Here is a 13,824-nt window from a genome sequence, read left to right as displayed (position 1 = left end):
AGGCTCTAGTACCCTGTTGTACCGCCTCTAGCTTGTATACAAGATGTGATACGGGCGGGCATGGAGGCTCTAGTACCCTGTAGTACCGCCTCTAGCTTGGATACAAGATGTGATACAGGTGGGCATGGAGGCTCTAGTATCCTGTTGTACCGCCTCTAGCTTGGATACAAGATGTGATACGGGTGGGCATGGAGGCTCTAGTACCCTGTTGCACTGCCTCTAGCTTGGATACCAGATGTGATACGGGTGGGCATGGAGGCTCTAGTACCCTGTTGTACTGCCTCTAGCTTGGATACAAGATGTGATACAGGCGGACATGGAGGCTCTAGTACCCTGTTGTACCGCCTCTAGCTTGGATACAAGATGTAATACAGGCGGGCATGGAGGCTCTAGTACCCTGTTGTACTGCCTCTAGCTTGGATACAAGATGTGATACAGGCGGACATGGAGGCTCTAGTACCCTGTTGTACCGCCTCTAGCTTGGATACAAGATGTAATACAGGCGGGCATGGAGGCTCTAGTACCCTGTTGTACCGCCTCTAGCTTGGATACAAGATGTGATACGGGCGGACATGGAGGCTTTAGTACCCTGTTGTACCGCCTCTAGCTTGGATACAAGATGTGATACAGGCGGGCATGGAGGCTCTAGTACCCTGTTGTACCGCCTCTAGCTTGGATGCAAGATGTGATACAGGTGGGCATGGAGGCTCTAGTATCCTGTTGTACCGCCTCTAGCTTGGATACAAGATGTGATACGGGCGGGCATGGAGGCTCTAGTACCCTGTTGTACTGCCTCTAGCTTGGATACAAGATGTGATACAGACAGGCATGGAGGCTCTAGTATCCTGTTGTACGACCTCTAGCTTGGATACAAGATGTGATACAGGCAGGCATGGAGGCTCTAGTACCCTGTTGTACCACCTGTAGCTTGGATACAAGATGTGATACGGGCGGGCATAGAGGCTCTAGTACCCTGTTTTACCGCCTCTAGTTTGGATACAAGATGTGATAAAGGCGGGCATGGAGGCTCTAGTACCCTGTTGTACCGCCTCTAGCTTGGATACAAGATGTGATACGGGCGGGCATGGAGGCTCTAGTACCCTGTAGTACCGCCTCTAGCTTGGATACAAGATGTGATACAGGTGGGCATGGAGGCTCTAGTATCCTGTTGTACTGCCTCTAGCTTGGATACAAGATGTGATACGGGTGGGCATGGAGGCTCTAGTACCCTGTTGCACTGCCTCTAGCTTGGATACCAGATGTGATACGGGTGGGCATGGAGGCTCTAGTACCCTGTTGTACTGCCTCTAGCTTGGATACAAGATGTGATACAGACAGGCATGGAGGCTCTAGTACCCTGTTGTACCACCTCTAGCTTGGATACAAGATGTGATACAGGCAGGCATGGAGGCTCTAGTACCCTGTTGTACCAGCTGTAGCTTAGATACAAGATGTGATACAGGCGGGAATGGGGGCTCTAGTACCCTGTTGTACCGCCTCTAGCTTGGATACAAGATGTGATATAGGCAGGCATGGAGGCTCTAGTACCCTGTTGTACCGCCTCTAGCTTGGATACAAGATGTGATACGGGCGGGCATGGAGGCTCTAGTACCCTGTTGTACCGCCTCTAGCTTGGATACAAGATGTGATACGGGCGGACATGGAGGCTCTAGTACCCTGTTGTACCGCCTCTAGCTTGGATACAAGATGTGATACAGGCGGGCATGGAGGCTCTAGTACCCTGTTGTACCGCCTCTAGCTTGGATGCAAGATGTGATACAGGTGGGCATGGAGGCTCTAGTATCCTGTTGTACCGCCTCTAGCTTGGATACAAGATGTGATACGGGCGGGCATGGAGGCTCTAGTACCCTGTTGTACTGCCTCTATCTTGGATACAAGATGTGATACAGACAGGCATGGAGGCTCTAGTATCCTGTTGTACGACCTCTAGCTTGGATACAAGATGTGATACAGGCAGGCATGGATTCTCTAGTACCCTGTTGTACCACCTGTAGCTTGGATACAAGATGTGATACGGGCGGGCATAGAGGCTCTAGTACCCTGTTTTACCGCCTCTAGCTTGGATACAAGATGTGATACGGGCGGGCATGGAGGCTCTGGTACCCTGTTTTACCGCCTCTAGCTTGGATACAAGTTGTGATACGGGCGGGCATGGAGGCTCTAGTACCCTGTTTTACCGCCTCTAGCTTGGATACAAGATGTGATACGGGCGGGCATGGAGGCTCTAGTACCCTGTTGTACCGCCTCTAGCTTGGATACAAGATGTGATACGGGCGGGCATGGAGGCTCTAGTACCCTGTTGTACCGCCTCTAGCTTGGATACAAGATGTGATACAGACAGGCATGGAGGCTCTAGTACCCAATTGTACCGCCTCTAGCTTGGATACAAGATGTGATACGGGTGGGCATGGAGGCTCTAGTACCCTGTTGCACTGCCTCTAGCTTGGATACCAGATGTGATACGGGTGGGCATGGAGGCTCTAGTACCCTGTTGTACCACCTCTAGCTTGGATACAAGATGTGATACAGGCAGGCATGCAGGCTCTAGTACCCTGTTGTACCAGCTGTAGCTTAGATACAAGATGTGATACAGGCAGGCATGGAGGCTCTAGTACCCTGTTGTACCACCTATAGCTTGGATACAAGATGTGAAACGGGTGGGCATGGAGGCTCTAGTACCCTGTTGTACCGCCTCTAGCTTGGATACAAGATGTGATACGGGCGGGCATGGAGGCTTTAGTACCCTGTTGTACCGCCTCTAGCTTGGATACAAGATGTGATACAGACAGGCATGGAGGCTCTAGTACCCTGTTGTACCGCCTCTAGCTTGGATACAAGATGTGATACAGGCGGGCATGGAGGCTCTAGTACCCTGTTGTACCGCCTCTAGCTTGGATACAAGATGTGATACGGGCGGGCATGGAGGCTCTAGTACCCTGTTGTACCGCCTCTAGCTTGGATACAAGATGTGATACAGGCAGGCATGGAGGCTCTAGTAACCTGTTGTACCACCTATAGCTTGGATACAAGATGTGAAACGGGTGGGCATGGAGGCTCTAGTACCCTGTTGTACCGCCTGTAGCTTGGATACAAGATGTGATACGGGCGGGCATGGAGGCTTTAGTACCCTGTTGTACCGCCTCTAGCTTGGATACAAGATGTGATACAGACAGGCATGGAGGCTCTAGTACCCTGTTGTACCGCCTCTAGCTTGGATACAAGATGTGATACAGGTGGGCATGGAGGCTCTAGTACCCTGTTGTACCGCCTCTAGCTTGGATACAAGATGTGATCCGAGCGGGCATGGAGGCTCTAGTACCCTGTTGTACCGCCTCTAGCTTGGATATAAGATGTGATACGGGCGGGCATGAAGGCTCTAGTACCCTGTTGTACCGCCTATAGCTTGGATACAAGATGTGATACAGACAGGCATGGAGGCTCTAGTACCCTGTTGTACCACCTCTAGCTTGGATACAAGATGTGATACAGGCAGATATGGAGGCTCTAGTACCCTGTTGTACCACTTGTAGCTTGGATACAAGATGAGATACAGGCAGGCATGGAGGCTCTAGTGCCCTGTTGTACCGCCTCTAGCTTGGATACAAGATGTGATACAGACAAGCATGGAGGCTCTAGTACCCTGTTGTACCACCTCTAGCTTGGATACAAGATGTGATACAGGCGGGCATGGAGGCTCTAGTACCCTGTTGTACCGCCTCTAGCTTGGATACAAGATGTGATACGGGCGGGCATGGAGGCTCTAGTACCCTGTTGTACCGCCTCTAGCTTGGATACAAGATGTGATACAGGTGGGCATGGAGGCTCTAGTACCCTGTTGTACCGCCTCTAGCTTGGATGCAAGATGTGATTCAGGCGGGCATGGAGGCTCTAGTACTCTGTTTTACCACCTCTAGCTTGGATACAAGATGTGATACGGGCGGGCATGGAGGCTCTAGTACCCTCTTGTACCGCCTCTAGCTTGGATACAAGATGTGATACAGGCGGGCATGGAGGCTCTAGTACCCTGTTCTACCGCCTCTAGCTTGGATACAAGATGTGATACAGACAGGCATGGAGGCTCTAGTACCCTGTTGTACCGCCTCTAGCTTGGATACAAGATGTGATACGGGCGGGCATGGAGGCTCTAGTACCCTGTTGTACCGCCTCTAGCTTGGATACAAGATGTGATACGGGCGGGCATGGAGGCTCTAGTACCCTGTTGTACCACCTGTAGCTTGGATACAAGATGTGATACGGGTGGGCATGGAGGCTCTAGTACCCTGTTGCACTGCCTCTAGCTTGGATACCAGATGTGATACGGGTGGGCATGGAGGCTCTAGTACCCTGGTGTACCGCCTCTAGCTTGGATACAAGATGTGATACAGACAGGCATGGAGGCTCTAGTACCCTGTTGTACCACCTCTAGCTTGGATACAAGATGTGATACAGGCAGGCATGGAGGCTCTAGTACCCTGTTGTACCACCTGTAGCTTGGATACAAGATGTGATACGGGTGGGCATGGAGGCTCTAGTAACCTGTTGCACTGCCTCTAGCTTGGATACCAGATGTGATACGGGTGGGCATGGAGGCTCTAGTACCCTGTTGTACTGGCTCTAGCTTGGATACAAGATGTGATACAGGCAGGCCTGGAGGCTCTAGTACCCTGTTGTACCGCCTCTAGCTTGGATACAAGATGTGATACAGGCAGGCATGGAGGCTCTAGTACCCTGTTGTACCGCCTCTAGCTTGGATACAAGATGTGATACAGGTGGGCATAGAGGCTCTAGTACCCTGTTGTACCGCCTCTAGCTTGGATACAAGATGTGATACGGGCGGGCATGGAGGCTCTAGTACCCTGTTTTACCGCCTCTAGCTTGGATACAAGATGTGATACAGGCGGGCATGGAGGCTCTAGTACCCTGTTCTACCGCCTCTAGTTTGGATACAAAATGTGATACAGACAGGCATGGAGGCTCTAGTACCCTGTTGTACCGCCTCTAGCTTGGATACAAGATGTGATACGGGCGGGCATGGAGGCTCTAGTACCCTGTTGTACCGCCTCTAGCTTGGATACAAGATGTGATACGGGCGGGCATGGAGGCTTTAGTACCCTGTTGTACCGCCTCCAGCTTGGATACAAGATGTGATGCAGGCGGGCATGGAGGCTCTAGTACCCTGTTGTACCGCCTCTATCTTGGATACAAGATGTGATACAGGTGGGCATGGAGGCTCTAGTATCCTGTTGTACCGCCTCGAGCTTGGATACAAGATGTGATACGGACGGGCATGGAGGCTCTAGTACCCTGTTGTACCGCCTCTAGCTTGGATACAAGATGTGATACAGGCGGGCATGGATGCTGTAGTACCCTGTTGTACTGCCTCTAGCTTGGATACAAGATGTGATACAGACAGGCATGGAGGCTCTAGTACCCTGTTGTACCGTCTCTAGCTTGGATACAAGATGTGATACAGGCGGGCATGGAGGCTCTAGTACCCTGTTGTACCGCCTCTAGCTTGGATACAAGATGTGATACGGGCGGGCATGGAGGCTCTAGTATCCTGTTGTACCACCTCTAGCTTGGATACAAGATGTGATACGGGCGGGCATGGAGGCTCTAGTACCCTATTGTACCGCCTCTAGCTTGGATACAAGATGTGATACGGGCGGGCATGGAGGATCTAGTACCCTGTTGTACCGCCTCTAGCTTGGATACAAGATGTGATACGGACAGGCATGGAGGCTCTAGTACCCTGTTGTAACGCCTCTAGCTTAGATACAAGATGTGATACGGGCGGGCATGGAGGCTCTAGTACCCTGTTGTACCGCCTCTAGCTTGGATACAAGATGTGATACGGGCGGGTATGGAGGCTCTAGTACCCTGTTGTACCGCCTCTAGCTTGGATACCAGATGTGATACGGGTGGGCATGGAGGCTCTAGTACCCTGTTTTACCGCCTCTAGCTTGGATACAAGATGTGATACAGGCGGGCATGGATGCTGTAGTACCCTGTTGTACTGCCTCTAGCTTGGATACAAGATGTGATACAGACAGGCATGGAGGCTCTAGTACCCTGTTGTACCACCTCTAGCTTGGATACAAGATGTGATACGGGCGGGCATGGAGGCTCTAGTACCCTGTTGTACCGCCTCTAGCTTGGATACAAGATGTGATACAGGCGGGCATGGAGGCTCTAGTACCCTGTTGTACTGCCTCTAGCTTGGATACAAGATGTGATACAGGTGGGCATAGAGGCTCTAGTACCCTGTTGTACCACCTCTAGCTTGGATACAAGATGTGATACAGACAGGCATGGAGGCTCTAGTACCCAGTTGTACTGCCTCTAGCTTGGATACAAGATGTGATACGGGCGGGCATGGAGGCTCTAGTACCCTGTTGTACCGCCTCTAGCTTGGATACAAGATGTGATACGGGCGGGCATGGAGGCTCTAGTACCCTGTTGTACCGCCTCTAGCTTGGATACAAGATGTGATACAGGCGGGCATGGAGGCTCTAGTACCCTGTTCTACCGCCTCTAGTTTGGATACAAAATGTGATACAGACAGGCATGGAAGCTCTAGTACCCTGTTGTACCGCCTCTAGCTTGGATACAAGATGTGATACGGGCGGGCATGGAGGCTCTAGTACCCTGTTGTACTGCCTCTAGCTTGGATACAAGATGTGATACGGGCGGGCATGGAGGCTTTAGTACCCTGTTGTACCGCCTCCAGCTTGGATACAAGATGTGATGCAGGCGGGCATGGAGGCTCTAGTACCCTGTTGTACCGCCTCTATCTTGGATACAAGATGTGATACAGGTGGGCATGGAGGCTCTAGTATCCTTTTGTACCGCCTCGAGCTTGGATACAAGATGTGATACGGACGGGCATGGAGGCTCTAGTACCCTGTTGTACCGCCTCTAGCTTGGATACAAGATGTGATACAGGCGGGCATGGATGCTGTAGTACCCTGTTGTACTGCCTCTAGCTTGGATACAAGATGTGATACAGACAGGCATGGAGGCTCTAGTACCCTGTTGTACCGCCTCTAGCTTGGATACAAGATGTGATACAGGCGGGCATGGAGGCTCTAGTACCCTGTTGTACCGCCTCTAGCTTGGATACAAGATGTGATACGGGCGGGCATACAGGCTCTAGTACCCTGTTGTACCGCCTCTAGCTTGGATACAAGATGTGATACAGGCTGGAATGGAGGCTCTAGTACCCTGTTGTACCGCCTCTAGCTTGGATACAAGATGTGATACGGGCGGGCATGGAGGCTCTAGTACCCTGTTGTACCGCCTCTAGCTTGGATACAAGATGTGATACAGGCGGGCATGGAGGCTCTAGTACCCTGTTGTACCGCCTCTAGCTTGGATACAAGATGTGATACGGGCGGGCATGGAGGCTCTAGTACCCTGTTGTACCGCCTCTAGCTTGGATACCAGATGTGATACGGGCGGGCATGGAGGCTCTAGTACCCTGTTGTACTGCCTCTAGCTTGGATACAAGATGTGATACAGACAGGCATGGAGGCTCTAGTACCCTGTTGTACCACCTGTAGCTTGGATACAAGATGTGATACGGGTGGGCATGGAGGCTCTAGTACCCTGTTGCACTGCCTCTAGCTTGGATACCAGATGTGATACGGGTGGGCATGGAGGCTCTAGTACCCTGTTGTACTGCCTCTAGCTTGGATACAAGATGTGATACAGACAGGCATGGAGGCTCTAGTACCCTGTTGTACCGCCTCTAGCTTGGATACAAGATGTGATACAGACAGGCATGGAGGCTCTAGTACCCTGTTGTACCGCCTCTAGCTTGGATACAAGATTTGATACGGGCGGGCATGGAGGCTCTAGTACCCTGTTGTACCGCCTCTAGCTTGGATACAAGATGTGATACAGGCGGGCATGGAGGCTCTAGTAACCTGATGTACCGCCTCTAGCTTGGATACAAGATGTGATACGGGCGGGCATGCAGGCTCTAGTACCCTGTTGTACCGCCTCTAGCTTGGATACAAGATGTGATACAGGCGGGCATGGAGGCTCTAGTACCCTGTTGTACCGCCTCTAGCTTGGATACAAGATGTGATACGGGCGGGCATGGAGGCTCTAGTACCCTGTTGTACCGCCTCTAGCTTGGATACAAGATGTGATACAGGCGGGCATGGAGGCTCTAGTACCCTGTTGTACCGCCTCTAGCTTGGATACAAGATGTGTGACGGGCGGGCATGGAGGCTCTAGTACCCTGTTGTACCGCCTCTAGCTTGGATACAAGATGTGATACGGGTGGGCATGGAGGCTCTAGTACCCTGTTGTACCGCCTCTAGCTTGGATACAAGATGTGATACAGACAGGCATGGAGGCTCTAGTACCCTGTTGTACCGCCTCTAGCTTGGATACAAGATGTGATACAGGCGGGCATGGAGGCTCTAGTACCCTGTTGTACCGCCTCTAGCTTGGATACAAGATGTGATACGGGCGGGCATGGAGGCTCTAGTACCCTGTTGTACCGCCTCTAGCTTGGATACAAGATGTGATACAGACAGGCATGGAGGCTCTAGTACCCTGTTGTACCGCCTCTAGCTTGGATACAAGATGTGATACGGGCAGGCATGGAGGCTCTAGTACCCTGTTGTACCGCCTCTAGCTTGGATACAAGATGTGATACAGGCAGGCATGGAGGCTCTAGTATCCTGTTGTACGACCTCTAGCTTGGATACAAGATGTGATACAGGCAGGCATGGAGGCTCTAGTACCCTGTTGTACCACCTGTAGCTTGGATACAAGATGTGATACGGGCGGGCATAGAGGCTCTAGTACCCTGTTGCACTGCCTCTAGCTTGGATACCAGATGTGATACGGGTGGGCATGGAGGCTCTAGTACCCTGTTGCACTGCCTCTAGTTTGTATACCAGATGTGATACTGGCGGGCATGGCGGCATACAGGTTCTGTATGGTATCCTGTGGCATATTGCTCCACATTTGCTATGTAACTGAACCTTTAGATCATGCAAAGTTGTAGGTTGTAGAAGTTGGTCTCCCAGATGGTCCCATACATGTTATCTTGGTGATAAATTTGACCTGGCAGCCACGGAAGTGTGACAATGTTGTGGGACATTCCTGTGACCCCCTTGTGTGTGCGGCCGAGCACACTTGTCAGCTGATAGGTAAGGGCACGCATCGCTGTACTCCGGCCAGGGCAGACCGGTGGGCAGAAGGCGCTGCACTGCTGCACGCCCAGCCCTAATGCTATAGCGCCACGTCCAGCAGCAGTAGGCGTGAGCCGGCAATCACGTCCTAATGTGACCGTAAGCCAGTGGTGCAGCAGTGAGCAGCTGCTCTCCTGATGGAAGCAGAACGCTGCAGTCATCCGCAGTACATTCCACACCAGCTGCGCCTTCTGTGGTACAAGGTCCGTATTCCGAGACCAGCATTCTTCCCAGCATGCACTGCGGCTTGTTCTCATTTGCATATAACATTGTCACAAAATGCTCTTCAGTTTGGCCAAAATACTCTATATTAATGGGTTTTATTATTACAGGCATGACATATTAGGTAAAATATCACAGCAGGATACATTATTTTTAATTTATAAAAGTAATCTCTCCACAATGTAAGAACTTCTCTCCCGCGGGACCATAAATACCGCCGGGGCTGTCTGCAGTATCGTGCTTGCTTCGGCAGCACATATACTAAAATTGGAACGATACAGAGAAGATTAGCATGGCCCCTGCGCAAGGATGACACGCAAATTCGTGAGGCGTTCCATATTTTTGCACCGATTCTTCAATTAGAATTTAAAAAAAAATTCTAACATAACGTTTTTTTCTCCTTATAGGTTTTAACTTGGAGTAATAATAATAATTGTCTCACGGTGCCACCACTAAAAGGTGTATTTTTTGTGCCATGTGACTACAGGCATACAGCAAATGTACCCGAGGCGCCATAACCACGTACAGTGTAACCCCCCCCAGAAGTTGTGGGATGACACTTTTGTCTGTGTGATTGTAACGTTGTTATAAGTGAGTGATTACAATATCGGAGTAAAAGGATCATTTAGGCGACTTTCACACGGGCGACCCCCTATTTTGTGTCTGCAATATTTGGTTGCCAGCAATGCTTTTTTTTTAGAATAATCTCCCATCGCAGTGCTGACGGCCACAATAAAATTGCGCGATAAAAAATGTACAATTTTTTATTGCGAAAATGAATAGGACTTTCCATTATCAAAATTGCATCGCAACACAATCTTGTTGCATTGCGAGGCGATAAAAAGGAGCGGCTCCATAGCGAAACCTGGGAGATAAAAAGAATCGCACATCGCAGAAAGATAGAGCAGCCGTTATTTTTTGTTCTCTCAACATCACATCAGTGAAAACATCGCAGATGGGAAGGAAACCGTTGGTTTCATAATCTGCTTTTTTACTGACTATCGCATCAGGCGAAAATCGCACGATTTTCTTGCCTGTGTGAAACCACCCTTATTGCGGAAAACTGATGCCTTGTACAAAGACTCCAGTACCCTGTTGTACCGCCTCTAGCTTAGATACAAGATGTTATACAGGCGGGCATGGAGGCTCTAGTACCCTGTTGTACCGCCTCTAGCTTGGATACAAGATGTGATATGGGTGGGCATGGAGGCTCTAGTACCCTGTTGCACTGCCTCTAGCTTGGATACCAGATGTGATACGGTTGGGCATGGAGGCTCTAGTACCCTGTTATACTGCCTCTAGCTTGGATACAAGATGTGATACAGACAGGCATGGAGGCTCTAGTACCCTGTTGTACCGCCTCTAGCTTGGATACAAGATGTGATACAGGCAGGCATGGAGGCTCTAGTACCCTGTTGTACCGCCTCTAGCTTGGATACAAGATATGATACAGGCGGGCATAGAGGCTCTAGTACCCTGTTGTACCGCCTCTAGCTTGGATACAAGATGTGATTCGGGCGGGCATGGAGGCTCTAGTACCCTGTTGTACCGCCTCTAGCTTGGATACAATATGTGATACAAGCGGGCATGGAGGCTCTAGTACCCTGTTGTACCGCCTCTAGCTTGGATACAAGATGTGATACAGACAGGCATGGAGGATCTAGTACCCTGTTGTACCGCCTCTAGCTTGGATACAAGATGTGATACTTCGGGCATGGAGGCTCCAGTACCCTGTTGTACCGCCTCTAGCTTGGATACAAGATGTGATACAGGCAGGCATAGAGGCTCTAGTACCCTGTTGTACCGCCTCTAGCTTGGATACAAGATGTGATACAGGCGGGCATGGAGGCTCTAGTACCCTGTTGTACCGCCTCTAGCTTGGATACAAGATGTGATACAGACAGGCATGGCGGCTCTAGTGCCCTGTTGTACCGCCTCTAGCTTGGATACAAGATGTGATACAGACAGGCATGGAGGCTCTAGTACCCTGTTGTACCGCCTCTAGCTTGGATACAAGATGTGATACAGGCGGGCATGGAGGCTCTAGTACCCTGTTGTACCGCCTCTAGCTTGGATACAAGATGTGATACAGGTGGGCATGGAGGCTCTAGTATCCTGTTGTACCGCCTCTAGCTTGGATACAAGATGTGATACGGGCGGGCATGGAGGCTCTAGTACCCTGTTGTACTGCCTCTAGCTTGGATACAAGATGTGATACAGACAGGCATGGAGGCTCTAGTACCCTGTTGTACCGCCTCTAGCTTGTATACAAGATGTGATACAGGCAGGCATGGAGGCTCTAGTACCCTGTTGTACCGCCTCTAGCTTGGATACAAGATATGATACAGGCGGGCATAGAGGCTCTAGTACCCTGTTGTACCGCCTCTAGCTTGGATACAAAATGTGATTCGGGCGGGCATGGAGGCTCTAGTACCCTGTTGTACCGCCTCTAGCTTGGATACAATATGTGATACAGGCGGGCATGGAGGCTCTAGTACCCTGTTGTACCGCCTCTAGCTTGGATACAAGATGTGATACAGACAGGCATGGAGGCTCTAGTACCCTGTTGTACCGCCTCTAGCTTGGATACAAGATGTGATACTTCGGGCATGGAGGCTCTAGTACCCTGTTGTACCGCCTCTAGCTTGGATACAAGATGTGATACAGGCAGGCATAGAGGCTCTAGTACCCTGTTGTACCGCCTCTAGCTTGGATACAAGATGTGATACAGGCAGGCATAGAGGCTCTAGTACCCTGTTGTACCGCCTCTAGCTTGGATACAAGATGTGATACAGGCGGGCATGGAGGTTCTAGTACCCTGTTGTACCGCCTCTAGCTTGGATACAAGATGTGATACAGACAGGCATGGCGGCTCTAGTACCCTGTTGTACCGCCTCTAGCTTGGATACAAGATGTGATACAGACAGGCATGGAGGCTCTAGTACCCTGTTGTACCGCCTCTAGCTTGGATACAAGATGTGATACAGGCGGGCATGGAGGCTCTAGTACCCTGTTGTACCGCCTCTAGCTTGGATACAAGATGTGATACAGGTGGGCATGGAGGCTCTAGTATCCTGTTGTACCGCCTCTAGCTTGGATACAAGATGTGATACGGGCGGGCATGGAGGCTCTAGTACCCTGTTGTACTGCCTCTAGCTTGGATACAAGATGTGATACAGACAGGCATGGAGGCTCTAGTACCCTGTTGTACCGCCTCTAGCTTGGATACAAGATGTGATAGAGGCAGGCATGGAGGCTCTAGTACCCTGTTGTACCGCCTCTAGCTTGGATACAAGATGTGATACAGGCGGGCATGGAGGCTCTAGTACCCTGTTGTACCGCCTCTAGCTTGGATACAAGATGTGATACGGGCGGGCATGGAGGCTCTAGTACCCTGTTGTACCGCCTCTAGCTTGGATACAAGATGTGATACAGACAGGCATGGAGGCTCTAATACCCTGTTGTACCGCCTCTAGCTTGGATACAAGATGTGATACGGGTGGGCATGGAGGCTCTAGTACCCTGTTGCACTGCCTCTAGCTTGGATACCAGATGTGATACGGGTGGGCATGGAGGCTCTAGTACCCTGTTGCACTGCCTCTAGTTTGTATACCAGATGTGATACTGGCGGGCATGGCGGCATACAGGTTCTGTATGGTATCCTGTGGCATATTGCTCCACATTTGCTATGTAACTGAACCTTTAGATCATGCAAAGTTGTAGGTTGTAGAAGTTGGTCTCCCAGATGGTCCCATACATGTTATCTTGGTGATAAATTTGACCTGGCAGCCACGGAAGTGTGACAATGTTGTGGGACATTCCTGTGACCCCCTTGTGTGTGCGGCCGAGCACACTTGTCAGCTGATAGGTAAGGGCACGCATCGCTGTACTCCGGCCAGGGCAGACCGGTGGGCAGAAGGCGCTGCACTGCTGCACGCCCAGCCCTAATGCTATAGCGCCACGTCCAGCAGCAGTAGGCGTGAGCCGGCAATCACGTCCTAATGTGACCGTAAGCCAGTGGTGCAGCAGTGAGCAGCTGCTCTCCTGATGGAAGCAGAACGCTGCAGTCATCCGCAGTACATTCCACACCAGCTGCGCCTTCTGTGGTACAAGGTCCGTATTCCGAGACCAGCATTCTTCCCAGCATGCACTGCGGCTTGTTCTCATTTGCATATAACATTGTCACAAAATGCTCTTCAGTTTGGCCAAAATACTCTATATTAATGGGTTTTATTATTACAGGCATGACATATTAGGTAAAATATCACAGCAGGATACATTATTTTTAATTTATAAAAGTAATCTCTCCACAATGTAAGAACTTCTCTCCCGCGGGACCATAAATACCGCCGGGGCTGTCTGCAGTATC

The 13,824-nt window shown here is 50.8% G+C and overlaps 1 non-coding gene across 1 annotated transcript; it reads left to right on the top strand.

Moving 5' to 3' along the window:
* The first annotated feature begins 9,692 nt into the window (after nt 1–9,692).
* Nucleotides 9,693–9,799, top strand: LOC136588853 (U6 spliceosomal RNA). Its single transcript, XR_010787658.1, has one exon. It is a non-coding gene; the product is annotated as a U6 spliceosomal RNA (small nuclear RNA).
* Nucleotides 9,800–13,824: the final 4,025 nt, after the last annotated feature.

This window comes from Eleutherodactylus coqui, chromosome 13, assembly GCF_035609145.1.
Source record: "Eleutherodactylus coqui strain aEleCoq1 chromosome 13, aEleCoq1.hap1, whole genome shotgun sequence".
Lineage (NCBI taxonomy): Eukaryota > Metazoa > Chordata > Amphibia > Anura > Eleutherodactylidae > Eleutherodactylus > Eleutherodactylus coqui.
Note: the sequence above shows the minus strand (reverse complement) of the source record. Positions and strands in the feature narration are given on the sequence as shown.